Below are 22,672 nucleotides of genomic sequence, written 5' to 3'. Positions count from 1 at the left end.
CTTTCCCCACCCTAAATACTCCCCTGCTAGAGCCCTTCACTCCTCCAACTATTTGACTGTGAGACGTTTCCCCAAGCAGAGAGTGGGGAGCAGGTCCCTCTCCTCTGGTGCCTCCCTTTGGAACAGTCTCCCCGCCCCTCAAGTTCAGGAAATCGCTCAAAACTCTGCTGTTCTCTACCTCTTTCCCTTCCCTGTTAATCACCCCACTGCAGCTGTGACCGGTAACCTGACCCTCATGAATCTTACAGGATTCCAGGCCCTTCTTCCCAGTCCATACCAGCAAACCCCCCCCAGCCTCCACTGCACTGCCCTTGCGGGCCCCTGCTTTGCAGCTATGCATCCCACGCTTTGGACTCGTCTGCACTAGCACTTGCCTGAGGTTCTCCTCCATGGCTCCCATTAGTACTTCCCTTCGGGGCTCTCCACCAGCACTTGTCCATTCCTCTGCTCCACCTCCTCCCTCTCCTGCACTTCTCCTCACTGCACTTGCATGTCCGAATGCCACAAGGCCTAGTAGGACTACGACTGTTTTTGCCATTGTTATTATTTACCCCGTTCCTTCCCATTTATCCGTGGTGCGCCTTGAAACCCAATTCTGTTGTATAGGCGCCTAACAAATGTTCAATAAAATAATAAAATAAAAACCCTGGGGATGCTGCGTTATATAGTGGTCCAGGATATGTTTTCTGAACAAAGATAAAATTTAGGTCAGGTACAGTGCATTCAAACCCAGCCAGCATCTGGGGACTTGGAGGCCTTGTTGAATTCCTCAAAGTGACAACTGCTAAACGGGAGAACGTCTTCTTGCATCAGCCCAGCTCCTGAAGACCATCTAATAAGAGCATCCATTTAGGTTTGCATTTTCTTGGTTGTAGGAATCGATATGGACGCTAGTTAGAAGGAAACCACTCTTGAGAACAAAGGTGTGGTCTGAGGCAGACATGAAGCAAGAACACATGTAGACTAGCAACGTGGAATGACCACATCAGGGTCTGCACTGTGGAGCGTAGCTGAGCTGACCGGCACTGCAGTAAGAGGCCAGAGTGGCCATTGCACGAGGCAACCATCAAAACCTGGGTTTAACCCAGAATACAGCTGGGGGAAACTGTATTGGATGGACCCCTTTATATAACGGGAAAGGGAAGCTTTTGGGAACTGTGAGCAGATTAGCAAGGGCCCACAGTTCAGGAGGGCGACTGACAGCCTGCTTTCTGCACTCAGCCAAAAATGCATGTTTTTGATCTGGGGCGGCCCCTTTCTTATTGGCCAATTAGAAATAAAGTTAAAAATGTGCTTGTAGCTTGTATGTTCCTTTCCATGATATCAATAACGCTGAAGCAAAGTCATGTGCAGTTCTTACTAAATTGGTTAACAGTTTTGATGTTTGCCAACTTTGTAGGATGTCCAAATTTCGTAGCAGGATTTTCTTTTTTTGGATAGTGATTTTTTGTAGTTCTTAGAATGAGCTCTGGGTTTATGCTTGCAAATTACTGTTTCTAAAGCGTACTCCATCGAAGCATGCAAACTCCTTTAGGCACTCTATGTTGTGAGAACATATTTCGGCCTTCCTATAAACTGTCGGGCACTGCCACCTAGTGGCTCAGGCTTCACATATGTATTGGAGGGAGATTTTCTACACACAAGTATCCAGCCCACACGTTCGAGTACTCTATTGGGTAAGACGCTCGCACTTGGTCCGGTTGGGTGGTGGGGGGTGTGTGGTGGGGGGTGTGAGGGGGGGGGGAGGAAGAGAGAGAGAGAGAGAGAATATCACACATCACACCATTGCTTTTCAGAACACTAATTATAAATGGTGCTTGGCTAACACTGAGAACCATAGGGAGCAGGTGAGAGGGGATGTCGATAGGGACATGCACGGGCAAGGTTGGATGCAAAGAAAAAACAGCCCCTCACTCGCTTATCTTCTCTTTCCATATCAACATATTTGTATGAGAGGCGGCACCTACCGTCGCACTTAATAGCCATACGTAATGCGGGGGTGTCAATAGACATCAAGGGAATATATTGCTGCACTGATCGTTGCAAGGGGGGCCTATATGATCTTGCATTCAAATGGTCTTGAAAGGCGGGGTCTCAAAGATCTTTTTTTCAATACACAGGTTCCAAATGAGGCTTAGTTTATAACACTCTGTATTGCTTGTGATGAGGCAACCAGGATGTATGAGGAATTTCTGGAAAGAAAGCAGCAATGTGAAAAACACACACGCGAACAGGACCACATGTACATTGCCATTAAAATGTCCCTAGTGGAGCAAAACATGTCGCACCGGAAGTCCGTAACACCATATTAACCAGGGCAAATCATTCTGGGCCTCCTCTAAACCAATCTCGCTGCTTGGATTGAAGCCAAGCTGTTATTAACCTGATTCCAATCATTCCGACTTCAGCACCAGTGTAAACCCAGCATTGCACAACAGTGTTCAGCGTCCCAATAGCCTTGCACACATCAGCAAGGGGAGGTTATTGTCACCTGGGAAAATGCTCTTTCACAACGCATTGCCTTTAGCTTCACTTGGAATGCCATTATTCTGTGATATTGACCCCGTATTCGGTCTCCACGGATTAATTATAATGCAACACATTGGTAGCGGATTTGGATGTTGATGAGGGTTGTGGGCACAAACGTAATAGGCCAGTGGCGCAAGAATACAAGGAGCTCCCTTGAACACTTCATACATCTTGCAAGCAGTTCATTCTTTCACTCTGTTGCAATGTCGATGTTCAGATCTTTCTGCATTTGCCCGTGTGCCTTGTTCAGCCAACTCTCCCGGGATTACTGATTGCTATGCTTAAACTGCAGAGGTCTCCAATCCGACCATTCAGGCTGAAAACTAAGCACTTTATACAAAGCAGGTTATGTTTTTGGTCTCCATTGGGGAGAACACACAAGTTCGTTTCGAGACGACGGTAATGAGGGACGCTGGGAGAAGGGACAAGGAAGGCGTGTCGTTCTGTAGCTGAAATGCAGCCATGTTTATCTGCTGTGTGGAGAAGCAGGCACATCTTTTATGCTATGATGAGAAGACTGGGCTGGAGCGGAGAGCATGGATAGATGCGTGATTGGGATTTGATGAGTGGGTGGACTGGTGAGCAAACGGGTCACTTTGACTGGCCTAAATAACCTGAAGTGTGCAGTTACTAAATTTCAAACCTCAGTGGTTCTGCCTCAAATTCAGTTGTTGACCCTTTTTTCCCAGCGGCATTTTTGATAGTGAAAGGATACCTTCCTCAAGACAGTGGTGGGAAATCGCAGCACATAAAGTTCACTGCTGGGTGGAGCATAGAGGATCTCACACTTTCAATGTATTCCCCAAAGCATGTGATGGTTTATACAGGCACGTGTTGCCTTCTGCACCTGGCATTCCCTGGTACCTTGTTTTACTCCGTTTAATGGGCCATGGAAGGGAGAGTGCCCAGAATGGCAGGGATGTGGGGGGAGTAAACTATTAGAGTGCTAATTTCTTTATGGTGGGGATTCTGGGTCTCCTAATGTGTGGTGAAATCGGCCATCACCCCACTCTGATAAAACCACTATGCTCTAGATTAGTGGTGGCTGGTTAATTTTTAAAGTGGAGCGGGTGTGAATGTTATCCTGTAATTCTCAATCCCAAGCCAACCCAGTGACATTTCAGGGGGGGGTGGGAGGGGCTTGGGGCGGAGGGCGTCTCCTTGAGAATTTTTTTAAAAATGGTGCAGTAAAATGCATAGCACAAATTAAAGAATGTGGTTAACAAGCCATACAATTTACAATGGGTCTGCAGGTAAATTATGCTTTCTGTCTCAATAGAAATATGGCTGTGCTGCCTCCAGTTTTGCCTGTGTCACTCTCCGTGCTCCCGAACAGCACCTTTGCTCACCCCCACATGCATACATGCAAACGTTTGAGCTCTCAACAATTTTTTCTGAATACACATCAAAGGAAATATTTACATATTTTCATAAGCATACCAATTTTTCTTCCTAGTCCCTTGGCTTTGCTTCTCTGCAACTGTTATGGCTCTGATGTGGTCCACACAAACCAAAAGTTCTGCCTTTGAATGTCCCACAGGATACTACAATGGCTTTGATTGGAAGCCACAACATACATTCTTCGGAACAATCGGACCCCAAAGCCAATACTCCCAAGGTCCTTTAAGAAGTGAGATGCCTAAGCATCATTTAGGGCCTCCGGGGAAAATGCCCCCTGCAGATCCTCATGTGGCTCCTCACTGCATCTCACCTAAGGTTGCATTAATTTGACACCTTTTGATGGAGAACAAAGGCCCCAGCCATAATGCCCTGATCAATCATTGATCAACCGCTTCACAGAGATCCCTCTGAAGAGGTATTGCATGACCCATAATGAAAAGCAAGAGACACAGTTTAAATACATATATTTGCCATTCATTTTCTTTTTTACATACTGAAACAGATATGTGTTAGAACCTTTCAGCCATATGACTTGGGAACAGAGGACTGGGAGACTTGTTCATGTGACATTCTAATAGACATTTCTACATTGATTAAAAAATATTAAAATGAGAAATATTCACAACTTCATGAATAAATATGCCAAATAGTAATGCGTGTCTACGACCTAGGATTACAGTAATCAATGTTTCATTGAAGTGGCAGGTTGCTACCATAAATTTTGGATTAATTTTGGATTTAAGAATATTAAGAGCAGATTCAGCCACCACCTTTTTCTTTTCACATATAAAATCAACCCATGAAGAATATGGGTGTATTCTATTGGAGTGTCCAACTATGAGGCAAACCAATGGAAATATTTGACCAATCAAATAATGTGACATAAGCGTGGGAATATGGTCCATTTTTTCAAAAAAGGCAGAAAGACAGGGAAGGGGATTCAGACTCTGGAATTAAAGCTGCAGGAAAGAACTCCACCTCTTGACTGCAGAATTGGGATATTATCTGAAGATGGCAAGCCGTTATCCATGAGGGAATTGGAAGCAACTTAACCTGAAACAGACCTTATGTCCAGGGAAAGGGAGGAATGGACCCGGACGGAGTTGCTGACTGGGAATTCCCTGGGAACATTTTAGTGTCTCTGCTGGCTGCATGCTTTTATTAAAGAATTATTCAAAGGGAGTATGAAAACTCCCCAAATATAATGGATAAGTCTCCTTAAAATATGTCCCCAAGTCCCTGTGGTGCAAGGGAATTAGGGTCGTGGTTGGCACTACGGGGCACTCTTTCCAAATAGAATATTTTAATATAGTGGAAAGAAGTACTGTGCCTTTTACTGAATGAAGGCCAAGTGACACATAACTGTATATATAATGCACAGCATTTTTGCACAAAGGACACAAGGGTTGACAAATTAATAATCATAAGTAAGAGAATACAATGTTGTCGTTTTCTACTGCGAGTTAAATCCTGATTTTTCATTGTAATTAAAGCTGAGGGAGCGTACATGCAAATAAATGCCAAAATGCTTTATCTGTGCTGTCTGTACAGTACAAAATAGGGATCACTGTCCAGCACTGAGAGTTGGTATTTTTAACATTAACCTAAAAAATGGTGCAAATGTTTTCACGGAAATAGTTACATTAGGCTTTGATATGAAGAGTCTGTGCCATAGCCAAGTGAAGGAATGCTCCATAGTGTGTGACCTGTTAAAGCCACAGATATAAAGAAGTGAATTGGTAGGTGAAAGGTAGCCATCATAATGCCATTCCCATAGAAAATAATCCCATTATAAAAACCCCCTCTCCTCACTCTTGACAGTGATCCAGTTCGTGAAGTGGGAGGGGTACTCATACTTGTATTAGAAAATCACAAAACCATTTTCCTATCTTGGGTGAGCAGACTGGCATCTGGTGTGTTCTAAATTAATAGTATTTCTAAATCTGCCTGCTTCCACTCTACGACTTCTGCAACTCATCCAGAATGCACCTCCTCAAAGGTATTCTTCCTTTCCTCTCCTCTCCTTCTTCCAGAAGCTGACTGTCTCCAGAGCTCTGGTTCTCTCTAGGCTGGACTATTGCAACAGCCTCTTTCTAAATCTGCCTGCTTCTACTCTATGCCCTCTGCAACTCATCCAGAACCGGACTGTGAGACTTGGCTTTGGCCTCAAGCCCAGGGATCGTATCTCTCCAGGACTGAAATCTCTGCACTGGCTGCCAGTGGCTGTGAGGATTAGGTTCAAAACCCTCTGCATCATCCACAAAGCCTTCTGGGGCATAAATACCTTCAACTCTCTCTTCCGAAATATCTTCCCTCTCGAGCTCTTCGCTCATCCGCCTCCAACTCCCTCAGGGTCAGTAGCTTCTCAAAGCAACAAGTTGGTGGTAGATCTCTCTCTCTTTCGGCTGGGGCCTCCCTCTGGAACAGCCTCCCAGAAACTTGAGGAGAACCTTCTTCGGTTTGGGTAGGACCTTAAAACCTTCCTCTTTGCTCTGCCTTCTCTCCCCCTCTTCCCCTGCTGAAGTCCTGGCTGATACTGAGACTGCACTGGTTACCTTGACACCCATCTGATCTTGGGTCCAAGCCCTGCCAGTTGCACTCCTGCACCGCCTCCCTAGGCACCCTTGCACCTGGGGACTGTTTTCTGTATCCCTACAGTCCCCCCACCAGCACTTATGTCTGCACTCACCCTGCACTTGCCACCAGCTGGCCGTTCTTTTATTTATCTTATTTTATTTCCCATGTACTGCACATTCCCCACCCCTGCACTTTTCTTTTTCCCTCTTCCCTTGCACTTGCACAATCTGAATGTCACCTGGCCTAGTAAGATCGTTGTCAGTTTTCCCCTCTGTCCCCCCCCTTGCCTCGTCACGCCTTGAAACACTTGTGTATAGGCGCGTTATAAATGCCATATCATATCATATTGTTTTTCAAACTCGAAACTGCAACATTCAGATGCAATTCATTGTTGCCTGCATTTATTTTGCATGCACATAGTTTAGAATCCCCATAACTCCATTTTTACACCAGCAAAGAGGGGGTGAATTAATATATAGTGATCAAGCAACAGTGTCATTGCGAAACGCGTTATACTAGCTTCTTGTGCCTACTGAGGGATCCACTAATACGGGACTGTTTCAATTGAATGATGCAGTTGTTCCTTTTTTATTAAAATATACTTATGAAGGCAGAGGAGTGCATTTACAACATGCATTTGCACAGCTTGCTGGTTTGGAGAAAATATATATATATATATATATAAGTCCATCTGAGCCATGTCACACATTCCACAATGCCACCTAGTAGTCATTGATGGAAGTTCCCCTCCAGTTCTGAGCCAAAGCAGCAAGGCATTGTGGGTATGCAAATTAGCCCAAATACAAACCTTTTTCTCCAGGAAATTCTTTGTCTAAGAGGGAATTGCTACTTTATACATAGCTTAATCAACCCAAGACAGATATTTGCAAGGCTGCCAGGACAACTACATACTTGGTTTCACCCTTATTAGGGATCATCAGTGCAGTATAGTCCTGACATATGTCATTTTTCTGTGCAACCTTTCTCTGGTAACATTACTTGTTTTTGATACTGGAGAAAATGAAATGTGATGAACTGGTCATCCTTTGACTGAATTTGATTTTGTGAATGTGAACTGAAAAGGGCTTTACTGTGTTGGCTGAGGAGTGGTATTGTGGTCACAGACTAAAGTGATGTTTAGAGGCAGCCTTATATTTAGGAGTGGAATTGTTATAACCCTTCTTAATAGTGCAGATGTGCGACTGAATCCGTATTTTAGCGCGATTGTCACAGGGAGGGCAAGTTTAACTGGGTAATGAAGCCCATTAAATTGTACATCTTATCTCTTCTGGTGACTTCCCTTCCATAAAGTAAGTGGACCACCTTGACATTTTATTTTAATGAAGCACAATATTAATTCCTAAATTAGCCAGTTTTTTCCATAATTGTGGGGTGGGATTGTAAATCAAGGGGCATTATATTGGTGGAGCCCACTTAGTGAAATAAGGCAAAATATGTAAATGGTGGGTCTTCTACAGCAGAACAAACAAAAATATTTTTGCAGCTTTTCACAATGTTTTCCATAGATTTGGACTGGCTCTAGTTGTGATTGCCATTTTGGAGTAGTTAAACATGTGAGTAGTCATTAGTATGTACAAATTCGTTTTCACTCTCGATTATAAAAAAAATACACAAGATTACATACTAATTTAACCGCAAAATCACTTTCTAAATTTGCACAGACAATGCTTTGCGCACACAGGTGCATATGCTGGGAACCAAAAGTATTCATTATATATTGTCCTTGTTGAACACAGAATATATTCCCTTGTCAAACAGTACCAACCTTATTTCTTCTTGAGTACATGACTGTCCTAACATATAAAGTGTACCATAACGATAATTGAATTCACTGTAGAATGTAAGTGTGCAGCATGATTTTATATAGCTTAACATTAACAATAAGAATAAATGGGTGATGGGAATGGATGCTAATTAAGATTAACCAAGAAATGTGTGTCGTTCATGGTCTTCACTTAAACCTGCTTTGGTGCAAATGATGTGAAGGATTAGCTTGGCTTCACATTGTCTCGTTTTCTTCTCTGTCCCCTTTTCCCCTTTTTCCATTTGTCACCTCTAAGCCATGAAGCCCATATATCTACGCGCGTGTTCGTGTGTGTTTCACTTGGTGTATGTCTAACTGATATCCTGATATCTCATTTTTGTTTGATTGTGCGCCAATGTTTATTTATTAACTCTCCCGATTCGCTTTGTATTCCAAATGTACAATTTGTCGCATACACAGATGATGCATCATTTTATTGTTCCTCTTATGTAACAAACTATCTTCCCTTAGCATGTTTTTCTTCTGAATGTCCGTTATGGTGTAGACCCATGTTATAACGTCCACATTTATGAAATTCCGTTATTTGTTAGGTCCGCCAACCTGGAGGAATTTGTTCTTCTGCTCTCTCATGATTTGGCATAGCCACACTCTTAGCTAGTGCTTTCCATTAAAAGATTTTGGTGAGGAATTGATGTATTCTTATCTATCGTGATCTAGTAAGAGAAGATGCCAATGTTGGTTTAATATTTTGGTGATTTTGCAACTGTCCTGAGTATTGGGTGAAGTCAGTATTCTTCCATTGCTTTATGTTTGGCACAATTATTATCTTTGTCACATATCTGCTTTTTGTAAGGCTATCTTAATGTCTTGATGATAAAAACCTATTTTTGAACCTTGTGGTGAGGTGCAAATTAATGTTGCAGGTCCTTTTGTCTACTGAAGTTTTTCTTAGCCCTACATTTTTTTATGATATTTCCACCTGTGGTACATCTTAGTTTGAATTGTATACGACATTATAAAGATTTTAATAACCATAAAGATTACTCTAGTTTTCCTATGTTGCAGCGTCATTTGTGTAACAGTTATTTAAAAGTTTCTTAGTTCTGTCTCTGTTAAAAAATCAATTTATCTGGACCAAGTGCTCGAGTTCGAAGTAACCTACAAAGTGGCACCGATTTTCCCACTTGTTAAAATACTTTCCATTGTAAATAAAATAATTGAAGTGTGTGCTCTACCATTTCATTTGGCATCATATACTCGGAATGGTGAGATGCAGATTTCTTGATGTAGAATAGCTGCTGTTGCAAGCTTGTATCTATTGATGTGTAGACAAACTGAATCAAAACAAAACTGGAACTAGTCTGGATTCCAAATGTGCTGTTGAGCATATTCGGAATATCCAACGTTTGCTGAAGCATTGATTGATGCATATAACCCTGAAAACGGGCTCTGGTGGTCTGTACTATTCGTTATGGTCTTGGAGTGAGTAGATCAGTTGTATCCTGCAAGGTGGGCATTGTTGAGTATTTAACTTGTGAGTACTCGTTCATATTGCCAATACATGTGTTTGTCGTGTCTATCAGTTCCGTTATTCTTCATAGTTCTCCCAATGTAGGATCTTTGGATGGACTTGTATAGCACCCGGGTGTAGTGAGTTGTTCCTTTGCTTTTCTGATATAGTCTGTTTTATTCATAATGACAATCTTGCCACCTTTTTCAGCACTCTGAAGTGATTCCCTGCTACAGTTGGCGCTATACAAAATACTAACACATAAATGTTTAAGTTAGGATAGTGTTAGTCGGAAAATCCCTGTCTGGCCTTTGATTTATAGGATACGGGCATTACATTGAAAATAGGCGTGGGCCAGACTTTCTTCATTCAAGGTCATGCAAGAGATATGTAATCAGTTTAGGATAATTGAATTGGAAATATATAAAATGGGCGTTTATAGGAGAAGCGTGTGGAAAACGTAATCCCACGTTTCCTCTCTGAAAGATCTGTGCAGAGAGTCTTTCATTTGATTTGATTGTGACATAGTCCAAGTTCATGACTCGGAAAGGAAATTGGATGCCAGGCTGAGAACAGCTCTGCTTTGCCCCGAGATGTTGGACTTGATGGGCGTTGGCAGTCTAATTTGAGATACTTGTCTGTCCACATTCTGCGGTGCTAGGTAATGGAATCTGTGTCCTTATTTCAGTTTCCACTATTTGTTTCTTTATCGGAATGTCAATTGCTCTGGGTTCATGATTGACCATGCCAATAAAAGGAGAATGTTGTGAAGTGTTTGGTTGGTGTAATGGGTAAGGAAGGGAGATGTGTTGTATAGTGATTGGATGAGTGTATGGAATGTGAGATGTCAGAGAGAATGCCGTGGGAATGTAGATGCCCGAGCGAGGGAATGTTTGTGTGGGGCAGGTTCTAGCCCAGGCAGTTGAAGAGATGTAAGCCTGGGTAATGGAGGCCAGTGGGTTCCTCTGAGTCATCTTATTGTAACTTGATGTGAAGGAATAAAGAACTTACTTGTGACTTACTTCAAGTGCACGAGGAGCTGCTTTATAACGGAGACCTATACATTTGGACTTTTCGCAGAATTACCACAACCGACCACTGGCTCCATCAGCAGAGGCATATAGTGTTACCACTAAATGTTCTTACAATTGATTTTGGGACTACATTCTTGGCAGGGATTTATTAAAGCTAACCTTTTAAAATTGATGAGTAGCTGTTGCTAATGCTGACTGGTGAGAAATGCACACTGCCTTTTTTTCGAACTGGGAGAGCCAGACGGGGCCTAAGACTTAGGCTGGCTCTTGGTTGATTCTAGTTTCGAGCCGTATCTGGCCAAAACACGGTTAAAGCCCTGCCACCTTGCACAATGCCAGAAGAAATAAATGCAAAACAGTCTTGCCTGACTGTGGACAGGTGGTGTCTGCATGACTTCCTGTATCACCCGTCCAAACTGCCCAGGGCCTGCGAGGTGGAACGGGGAGTTGAAGGTAAGATCAGTGGCTGATTAAAAATGCTGGGGCAGGTAGTCCCCTCAATTGTGGCCTGCCCATTAAGACTCTCCAACCTTCACTATGGCAATGACCACTGCACTTCCACATCAATGCTGCCAGTGTCCCATCGCTGATCACCCCCATTCAAATTCTGGCTGCATCTACTCCTGCCCTGGTGGTGCAACTGAGAAGTATGCTTCTAGCAGTGTGTTGAGGGGGGAAGAGGCAGGTGCGCAGCTAGGAGGATTTGAGGTGGGGAGGTATTGCACGAGGTCGGGCACTGGTGGTATTGGAGGGTTTGGAAGCATGATTGTGTTCAGGGGTGAATCGTGAAGAGGCAGGATGCCAGGTAGAGAGTTGGACATTGGGGACGTAGGTGAAAGAGGAGGAGCTGACGATGTAGGATGTCGGGATGGTGTTTTGTGTTGGGCAGATGGGGAAGCTGGATAACAACTAATCTTGGATCCGGACGCCATGTATACTTCAAGTGGGGAGTGAGGTTTGGGTATGTTGATAGTTTGCACTTCCTACACGTTGTTCTGTGCCACTATGTCTTTGCCATGTGTGCTTGTATCAGGCTCTTAGAGCCAAGCCAGACCCCCTGACTCCGCTCCACTGGAGACTTCTCTGGGTCATGGGAAGTGTTTTATGGTGCTGTTCAATGGTGTTAAACTCTGACCAGTGGGATCTTGACAGGTGGAATTTTATTGTTAATGCATTGTTATTGGTGGGAGGCTTTCACAGGGTTTACTTGACTGAGAGTGTGTCAGAAGTTTATATTTTGTGAGAGGCAGTCTGTTTCCTTTTCGGACTGCCTACTGTTTAGTTTCAGGTGCTTTGCCATGTTCTCTGACTGAGAAACTCTTGCCTTGGTTTCTTGACGGGTATGGATCTAAGCTCTGATGAATGAGCACTTGGAGGTTATCAATGGGTCTTCCTGGATGGTCCGATGTATTTCAGTGCTGCCTGAATGCTGATGGAAAGGGATCTCCTACAAACGCATGTTGATTGCTGGGACGTAAGCAACTGTCCTTAGAGGTTGTGGTAAAAATGGCCCTGTCGACGGATAGGGAGGACTATCGCTATTTCTTGAGTACTTGGAATCTATTACCACCGATTCATGAGTGCTGAGATGCTCTTTTTAGTCATTGTGGAAATGGTCGAAAGCTCTAATTTACGCCTCCAGGCTAACGAAAAGCTCACGCAATTGCTTAATGACTACTAGTTGGCGACCTGCAGCAGCTCCTTGGCTGGAGTGCAGTTTTAGCATTTTTGGGTAAATCAGTAGCCCTTTTTTATTTTATTTTTTGTGATATCGTTATTGTAATTCTTCCTTTCCTTAGTGTTGATCAGTTGTCTGGAAGGCTCTTGGTAGCTTGAGTGGCCTCAGGCTGAACTTCTGCCTTGACACAGGTGCCCATCGAAACTTCTTTGGGTAGCTCAACAGAGCAGCCTTTCCACTTAGTCTTGTTTTGTGCCTCTGCTGCCATCTCTGCCCTGCCTTCCTTTTAACCAGCCTGAGCGAGAGAGACAGCTGTTGTCGGCCTGTCAAACACAAGCGCATTTAATTAAGCAATCTGGCATAGCTGCCACCCCGTGGGAATTATGATCTTACTGCAACTCGGGAGAAATCCAGGGCCCGGTGCCAGGGCTTCGCCCACTCGCACCTTAACGCAGACCGACACTTGGCCCAATGTAATGAGCTGGCTGGCAAGGTTAACCGACTTATTCCATAAGCAGAATTCCGGCCAGCTGAATCTTCCCGCAGTGAGAATTCTAAAAAACAAAGGGTTAGCTTTGCAAATAGAATGCTGAAGGCCCTTATGGATTACACCTTGCCTTTGTGCCAGAAGACTATGGTATATGTAAATAAATGCTTACTGAACCTTTTTATGTGATAGGTGTATTCTCACACTAGTCCTCTCTTGCACAGCTCTGGTCAATTAAGCAACACATATACAATTATAGATGGATGGCTATCAACTGCAGGAATAAGCTCCACCAAAGGGTTCCGAGTGACATCTGATAGACAATGAGAACAAATCTTGAATTGTCCATCATTCGGACACCCACGGTGAAATTCACCTTGTAGTTGAAAGCTACTTATGCCCAACTTTGTTGTGTATGGTCATCCTTCATTCTTTTTTCACCTCCTGCACTGACCCTTATAGACCAGCAGTTGTCTGGGGTGTGGAATGCGAGTATAAGGCAACTATACACTATACACCAGAAAACAGACAATGTTCCCTGCCACTGACCCACAAAACAACCCAAAAAGGCCATTTTACAAAATGCCGAATCTCCCAGCAGAGTTGTCACAGCAGTTGATATGAATTCCATTATCCCATTCTGTAATGTGACATTCAGAAAGGCAAATGGGTGCTAACGGCTTCGCAGGACATTCACAGGGCTATTCTGCATTACCTGTGCATAAGAGAAGGACAAAACCCGTTGCGAAACTGGTGAGATCATTGTGAAGAACAGAGGTTCTCATTGTGAACATGGTCATATAGAAAACTGTAGCCCTTAGGAACTCGGATTGCAAAATGTGTTGCCCATGTCTATTCCCTTGGCTGAGAGTCTGAGGTTCGGTGGCAGGGTGGCTTCTGTTGACCTGGGATAGATCACCACTTCAGCTGGGGCAGGGCCGCACTCTCGCAGAGAAACATTTGGAGCAACAAGTCGTTTCAAATTTTACTCGGACTTCAAAGGAGATTATGTGCAAAAATTAGACTATGTGAATACGATTACATTTCTATGGGGTCAATTTCATTCTTGCTCACGCATTGTTTTTGCAATTGCCCTAACCTTTCTTTTTCCTCTCAATTCTTAGATAAGCCATTGAGTGTGCTTAGAACATCTACAGACATACTCCCTAAAGTCCTGTTTTGCTAGGAGGATGCATGTACATACATCTCTTCTAGTAATCCTAATTTCAGGGTTCTTTTGGGCAGTAAATCCTGCGCCTTCCTTTTACCCCTGCTCCCAAAGTCCTGGGGGACCACGGGAAAAATCCTTGCCAAAACATTTTCTGTTGTGGTACTCTGGGCCGCTGGCTGGAGGGAAGGTTCTTTACTGGATTAGTCACCTTATTGGAGCACACATTCCTTGTATAGATTGCATCTTGAAACCTAGTTTGGTCTCTTCTTTGTTTCACTGTTCTTAAAATGTTCCAAAACATGAACTCCATTCTTTGCTGTATCTGTGACTAGCCAGGTGTCGAATTCTTCTGGATTCTTTCAAATGTATCCCTCATTAGAGGATAGCATGCAGAGTGAATGCAGGCACACGCATGCTTATGAGCAGGCCCGGGCCTGAAATAATGCAGGAGTCTCCAGCAACTAGAAACTTCTTTATTGCTTTCCCTGTGGCGAACTGACAGTTCCTGGGCTCCCGACTGCACATGCCCAAACCTCGCACATACTGATTGGTCCATGTGATGGAGCTCCAAGGATCTTTTAACCGTGTCCTTGCCAGAACACTACATCAAGTTTCATCCAATCTGATTTATCCTGAGTAGAGAATGCTAGGGTTTATGCTAGCCTTGCCCTTTCTCCACACTAAATACATTTTGTATTGTAAATGAATGACTTGAGTTTAGTTAGAGTGGTTGTGGGAACAAGTGTTTAAAGTAGATGTCAGATATCACAGGTGACAACGACGTACTCTGAATTCTCCTGAAAAAAAGGTGTTGTGGCTCCTGGAATTGGCTTAGCTACACAGCGTTTCATTCCAGCGAGGGAAGAGGTAGGCCACCTCACTGCATATGAGGACATCTTGGACGAAATGAACAAATACAATTTGCTCGTCAACTGTATGCAATGCAAAGTGGAAGAGAAGCACACGTGCTCCTTAATCCGGGTCCATTGAATCCCATACTGGCTTGTATCCAGGCAATGTTCTTTGGGTGTGTCTGGATCGGTCTTGCCACTGTGTGCACTCGTTTTCTGCTGCTACAGTTGTCAAGGTGACCCCAGAAAGCTAGGTTCTGAGCTGAAGGGAATCTAGCTTAATGTTTTATATTAGATATAAGTGGGGTGATCAGTGCTCTTTTTGTACTTGCCAGATGACGGATGCTTTCTGTAGGGCAAAAGTTAATAATTTCAGTAACGTTGTGTAGGTAAGGGTACACACAATCTTGCTGCATGCCCCTGCTATTTAAAAGAAATGGGCACCTTGACTCGCCATTGGTTCTTTAGCACACGTGAGCTTGGATTTCCGTATTAATGGCAATACAGCAGTGTGTGCTGCTGAAACGTGCAGTCTCTTTTGATGCTGTACACACTGGATGTTCATCTCCCTGAAGCTGGCAGAGATCTGGTTGGTCCAGTCGCAGGGTCAACTCCAGAGATTATGGGGGAACCTTAATGTATGTGGTGCGTAAAAGGAATTGGAGCCCACTCTGCATGGTGTCTTTCATCTGTGCGTTTTGAAGACCGCATAAGGAGGTATTTATTGCATGTCGCTGTATGCTAGCGACAGGCAGGCATGCTGGTCCGAACAGTCTAGACTGCTGCCATAGGCAGCCATCAGGGGGTGGCATATTGGCTCTCTAAAAAAATAATCAAACGTTGCTTCATTGCAAGGGAAAGTACATAGCTGTCATAATTGCCCTTTGAGCAAGGCAGTGCCAGGTGAGAAGGTGTCGAGGCTCGTGGAGGGCCCATATTAACATGTTTGTGTACCCCCTTGTCTACTGCTGGGAAAAACAGCCTGGCGCAGCCATGGGGTTCTTAGATTATAATGGAGACATAAAGGAATGCTGCAACAGAAGTAGGTGAATCTTTGTTTCGCATTTCAAAGTGCATCCGATTTGTGGATCAGGGATGCACATTGAATTGCCCTTTTATTTATGTAAAAGGAGTGAAAAGGGACATCTAAAATGCACGCTTCCAGGTGCCCTTTTTGGATTGGGTTCATCTTTTTTGATGCAAGTGATGAATGAGGACATGAGCTTGCACCTCTTAACATTTTTTTCAGCATCCGTCACGAAATGTCCACTGGAAAGCTATCCATCACACTACCACCAAGGCGCTGATGCAGTCGAAACCAGAGTTAAAAAATGCAAAGTGGCGTAAAGAACGCTACTGAATGCTACAAGACCCAGAGTGGTGACTGCTTGAGGGCTCCATTCAAGAGAGCCTGACACTGAATTCAAGGGTTTTGCTCTTTCATAAGACCGCTAACTCGGGGGAGGCTGAGGGTCAGGCTCGAGGCCCTCGGCAAGATATCTTCTCCACTACCCAACTTTGAACTCCAGAGGGCAGTTGGGCAGAAGTGAAATTTGACACATTTCAGATCCATAAGTCATTTTTGACAGTCATTAACACTTAAAAACGGCACTGTTGCAAACCCCAACTAGCGGTGGTAGCCAGAATGCTGTCTTTTCTGCTCTGTCCTTGTTGTGATTCTCTGTTGCCAGGGAATGCTTGGACTCCGCGTTGCCACCGTTCAGTATGGAAAGCTCATGACCCCCAAATTCCTTCCCGGCCGTGTGTATTGGCAAACCTTGAACTTGGAACTGCGATCGCGAACGTTGGAGCAGTCTGAGGAGTTGTTAAGTAAATGGGATGCCTTTTTTAGGTTTCCCCGTTGAGAAGCCTGCTGGGATTTATGCCTGGAAAAGTGGAAAGGGAGAGTGCTTTTAGTAGCATGTTCCGGGACCTTCATGGCATGCCGTTAGAAATGGAAAACTAGCGAGAACGGATGCGCCAGATAGCCCAAAGGAGCAGCAAGGCATGGCGTCGGCGGCGTAACTGACTGCTGTGCACCTCTTGCGGCACAGTCGCTGCACAGGGCCCATAGTAACTTGCTCCAAACCATATGCATTTCTGTGGCTGGTGAAAATAGACCCGTTGTCTAGATTTCCGGGGATACCCCTTAATCTTGTGTGGCACAGCACACTGCAGGGTGTTTTCTGATTAAGTATTTTGCTGTGCAAATATTTAGCATGCTTGAATTCTTTTGTCATTTGCAGGATGCTAATCTAGAAGCAAAGGTTGCCTGGCTATATTCCCTTTTGAAGGTTTGACTAGCACCTGCACGCAGGGCAGGAATTGGGCCAGATTGCTGTGGAACTGTGATCCCGCAAAAATGGTCTCTACGAGTTCTGGTTCTAAAGAAAACCAAAGGAAAATGCTTGAGCCACCATATAAAAAGGTACTCGCAGTCAAAGAATCTGAAGAGTGTGTCACTCGCAATGCACCTACCTCCAAGGTCCTTATTACTGGAAGACCACCAATGAATGCCCTTTGTGCTTGAAACACAAGATTTGAAAAGAGAAAGAAACACAGAAAGGTAGCAAAGAGAAGCTGGCACCGTCCTAACAAGTTTATCAGCAGAGCATATAAAACAGGAAGTTATTATTGGCTGAATACAACACATGGAGCAGAACGTTGGGAGGAACATTTGTCTGTAGCATGTTCCTTAGGGAGCGGGAATGTTTGGAAACGGGAGGAGTGCATAACAGAACTGCATTGTGTTGTGACCGCAGGCAGGTGGTCTTCTCGTCCATTTGTGCGCTTTAAGTCATGGGAGTACACTTGTAAAACCCAGCAGACTATTTTGGCTCCCATTACTTGCAATGTTGGCTCTTGCTGGCCATTGAAACTGAGAAAAATAAAGGCACAGTCCTCTTTTTTGCTCAACATGAAACTAAAATGATTTGTCAGGTGGATTTCTTATGTGATTTGTGTCCCTTTCAACCCCTCCTCATGAAACAGTGTGTTCATTCTTGAAGCTCACCCGTAACCCTGCTACAATTGCTCAGGTCACCCCTTATCTCCACAGGAAGTGGGTTCCCAAAGAATATCTTTCCCATTTCTAGCACACTGGAAACGGATGTACGTTAAAAGAACGTATCCCAAAAGATTGAATTACAAAATTACGGAGCCCACATTTTGTAATTCGATCTTTTGGGAATTTAACCGTTTGTCCCCCGCGCTGCCTTTAATGTTTGCGGGAGACACACCTGCAACCCGGCTCCATTGTTCAGTATTATGGGCTTCGATCTGATCTACTATGCTTAATGAACACTAAACGTGCATTCGGCGTTTTAGACACGATCTTTTCGTCCATTTCCACTGGACACATTGATTGTAAACCTGCTTAGTGAAGGCCGCATGTGAATGAAGTTAGGGTGATTTGCAGCACACCTCCTCACGCAGACGTTTTCTGCTGCACCTTGTGTAGACACATGGATTTCCTTTCCCTTAGCAAAGCAAAAGATAACGGGACTGCTCATGCATGCTGGGTTGACGAGAAGCCATGGAATGGTTCCGAAATTGGCCACGACAATATTGCCTGTCCAAAATGACAGTTGGCATGGTGAAGCCCCGCCTCTTGGACAAATTGATAGGCTTGATATATTGCTGGATCAGCATTACACTTCAAGTTGATAAATTGTTGATTTTTATTTCGCCCATTAAGAGATGGAATACTTTTGAGTGTGTTTAGGCACAGGGTTATGCAGCAGCTGGAACATTCTACACTTCCTCCCGCGTTCTGTTTTATTTTGTTTGTTGTCCGGTTCTTGTGGTAGACGTGTATACAACCTTCCAATCTCGCTGCTTGAGATGCAATGCTTGTATTTGCAGAAAGACATCTTTCGGTTTGTGTAAAAGTCTTGGCCATTCTCCAACAGCTGTGGATCAATCATTCGGTCAGTCACTTTCACTTTGTATTCTGCTTTGTTTAAAAGCATCAGTGAGCACAGATCCCCCCCCCTCCCCCATTCTGCCGGCATATCAACCTAAGCACACATTCCTCAGGATTGCTTTGTTCAATAGTAATGGCGTGAATTGTTATTGAAATCGAATGGAATTGGGATTGGTGCAGGAGGGAAATGCACACGAAAAGGAAATGTAAGGGAGCACGTTTTTGTTCCTTTGCACTTTCGAAAATATACTGTGTGGTTGCAGGTATTGCATCGGTTTTACTGGTTCACCGGTATGTTAATTACAGGTGCATAAGTTTAACATGTTCATAAATCATGTTTATGTAAAACTAGTTTGAATGTTGTTGTGGCAGGGAGAGCGTAATGTGCAATCAGGTCAAGCTTTTCTCTTTGCATTTCATGGCAGATATGGTAACGCAGCGAGATACCCGTTTTTTAAAAAAAAAACTTATCTGAAATGGCTTGGCTAGGCTCTGATAACATGTGTAACAAGACCGTTAAGCAACATGTAATAATACTAAGTCCACAGAGTCCTCGAACTATGCGCCAAATACCGCTTTTTTCTTACTTACCATTGGCATAATTTTCTTGTTTTTTGCACCTTGATGTGTAGGATACTTCGTTTGGAGTGTGCTCTAGACTAGGAAACGTCGTTTGGGGTGTGCTGTAGACTAGGCTACGATGCTTCGTTTTGAGTGTGCTGTAGACTAGGCTAGTCCTTCGTTTGGGGTGTGCTGTAGGCTAGGCTAGGCCAGGGCACTTCGTTTGGAGTATGCTGTAGACCAGGATACTTCATTTGGAGTGTTCTCTAGACTAGACTAGGGTAGGGTACATCGTTTGGAGGGTGCTTCTTGACTAGGCTAAGGTACTTCGTTTGCAGGGTGCTGTGGACTAGGATACTTTGTTTGGCGTGTGCTCTATACTAGACTAGGCTAGGAAACGTCGTTTGGGGTGTGCTGTAGACTAGGCTAGGATGCTTCGTTTTGAGTGTGCTGTAGGCTAGTCCTTCGTTTGGGGTGTGCTGTAGACTAGGCTAGTACTTCGTTTGCAGTGCACTGTAGGCTAGGCTAGTCCTTCGTTTGGAGTGTGCTGTAGACCAGGATACTTCATTTGGAGTGTGCTCTAGACTAGGCTAGGGTACATCGTTTGGAGGGTGCTTCTTGACTAGGCCAGGGTACTTCGTTTGGAGTGTGCTGTAGACTAGACTAGACTAGGCTAAGCTTCGTTTGGAGTGTGCTGTAGGCTAGGATATTCGTTTGGAGTGTGCTGTAGACGGGGCTAGGGTGCTTCGTTTTGAGTGTGCTGCAGGCTAGGATATTCGTTTGAAGTGTGCTGTAAACTAGGCTAGGGTGCTTCGTTTTGAGTGTGCTGTAAACTAGGCTAGGGTGCTTCGTTTTGAGTGTGCTGTAAACTAGGCTAGGGTGCTTCGTTTTGAGTGTGCTGTAGACTAGGCTAGCACCTCGTTTGCAGTGTGCTGTAGGCTAGGCAAGGGCACTTAGTTTGGAGTATGCTGTAGTCTAGGATACTTCATTTGGAGTGTGCTGTAGACTAGGCTAGGGTACATCGTTTGGAGGGTGCTTTATACTAGGATACTTCATTTGGCATGTGCTCTAGACTAGGCTACAGTACTTAGTTTGGAGTGTGCTGTAGACTAGGCTAGTACTTCGTTAGCACTGTAGGCTAGGCTAGGGCACTTCGTTTGGAGTGTGCGGTAGACTAGGATACTTCATTTGTAGTGTGTTCTAGACTAGGCTAGGGTACTTTGGAGTGTGCTGTAGACTAGACTAGGGTACTTCGTTTGGAGTGTGCTGTAAACTAGGCTAGGGTGCTTCGTTTGGAGTGTGCTGCAGACTAGGCTACAGTACTTAGTTTGGAGCGTGCTGTAGACTAGGCTAGGATACTCCATTCGGGGTGTGCTGCAGGCTAGGCTTTGGGCAGTGACTAACCAGTCAGGACATTGATGTTTATGATTTTGGAGACTTTGTAACTGACAGTGTGGGTGACATAATGCATGGGCTAAGGCACGACTTGGGCTGGTTGATCTGTGCCAGTACTTTGAACATTGGAACTCGCGACTGTGTGTGAAGCATTCTGTACTGGAATGTGCAGGCCCTTGCATTACTGGCTTTGTTGGCTGGAACTCCTGGGTAGCATGTGAGCAGATTGATTGTCTATGGCACCTCAGCCCCATGATAAGAATGGTTCATAAATCAACAAATGTGAAGGGATCACATTTTGACTTTAACGAGAACCAGGCCTGACCTTTCAAATTTTGTTTTTTAACTTTGTCACCACTACGAAGCCAAGGCGCTCGGGCGTCCAGTAGCCATTAACCCCAGAGATCTGGTTACACCTTTGGGTTAATTAATGAGCAGATAGCAGATATCAGATGCTGCAGAGGAGGGAAAGGATGCTTGTGGCACCCGCAAAGGCATTTCGTTGGCCGAGCAGGTGCACAAGCGGAATGAATTCTCAGAGCTTGGCCGCTCCAGGTCCCTGCTGTACTGGCCTAGCTTTCTGCACATTCACTCTGCTTCACCCCCCACACTATTTCTCCTGTTTCTGCACAGCAACTGTGCTGCCCCCTCTATGGTGTTTAATTGATGGCCATGCTCTGATAATGGCTGGGAATGTCTTAGAAATTTAAAAAACGTCCTATCCGGATTTCCCATATTATGCCAACATTTTACCTGGCAGTCCTAGGCGGGTGTCCCTGTGCCTTTCTTCTGTGCAAATAGAACATTAAAGTATTGCCTTCGTCTTGATGCGTGCACACGAATATGGAGGTGGTAGTATAGGTGAATGGATTTATGGAAGTGCTGCTTTTGAGGCACGCCTTCCCTTCATTATAGCCAACAGGGCAAAAATGGAGCCCCATTTATTGATGGAACCCTACACTGCTGCCTTTAACTACCTTATTGGCATACGAGCACTGGTTAGAGTGGGATAAGAGTCCCAAATGTTTCACATTTCAAGCATTAGGAAGAATAGCCCCGAATACCCCAAGACTTACCATCATTCTGCAGAGAACTCTTCCATCTTTCTTTCTCTTCGAGCGGAGTTCTATGTGGCTGGGGAGAGGAGATGATGGGCATTGCAGGGCGTGAGGTTTTCGTCTTTCAAGCTTTAGCTTCGTGGTGCGATTTGGAGTGTGCTGGGCGTTGGTTCTGTGCATGGGTATTCGGTCATGCTGCTTAATGTGGCAATGCCGTGGATCTGGGTTAAGACTGCACCCATTTCTATTCATATTCTGAGTGGGGTGTGGTGAGTATTGGTGTTGTAGATCTGTTCCAAAATAGGCCAACTCATAACTCCATGAAACACTTAATCCTACTAGCTCTGTCCTCTACCTAGGTGTTGAATGGAAGTGTCTCCTGCTTTTTTATAGACCTGCAGGGGGGACCAACATCGCCATGTGTCAATTGCAGTACTGCTTTTTCTAATGGAATGTGAGTAGACTGTACGTTTAATCGGATTGAGACAGGATAAGGGTGATTAAAGGGCAAGCACTTTAATACTGAAGATATATTTGGAAAGTTATCTAACCCACGGGGCACCTTTTTAATGTGAGATTTGTGGGAGTTCAAATGTATCTAGAGAATGCTTAGTGGCAGGGATGCTATGTTGTAACTAATTCCTGCAACACGCAACAGAAAAAAAACCTTTTCCATGAAATGTAACATTAGGAGAAAATCGGTCCCTTG

General features: G+C 44.3%; 1 protein-coding gene across 2 annotated transcripts in view; it reads left to right on the top strand.

Annotated features, from left to right (window-relative positions):
• The window catches only part of SEMA3F (semaphorin 3F), a 365,356-nt gene that overhangs the window by 189,249 nt on the left and 153,435 nt on the right, over positions 1-22,672 (top strand). The gene's annotated exons all lie outside the window — the stretch shown is intronic.

This window comes from Ambystoma mexicanum, chromosome 2p (genome assembly GCF_040938575.1).
Source record: "Ambystoma mexicanum isolate Mex_15411 chromosome 2p, UKY_AmexF1_1, whole genome shotgun sequence".
Lineage (NCBI taxonomy): Eukaryota > Metazoa > Chordata > Amphibia > Caudata > Ambystomatidae > Ambystoma > Ambystoma mexicanum.
This window is presented reverse-complemented; position numbering and strand designations above follow the sequence as displayed.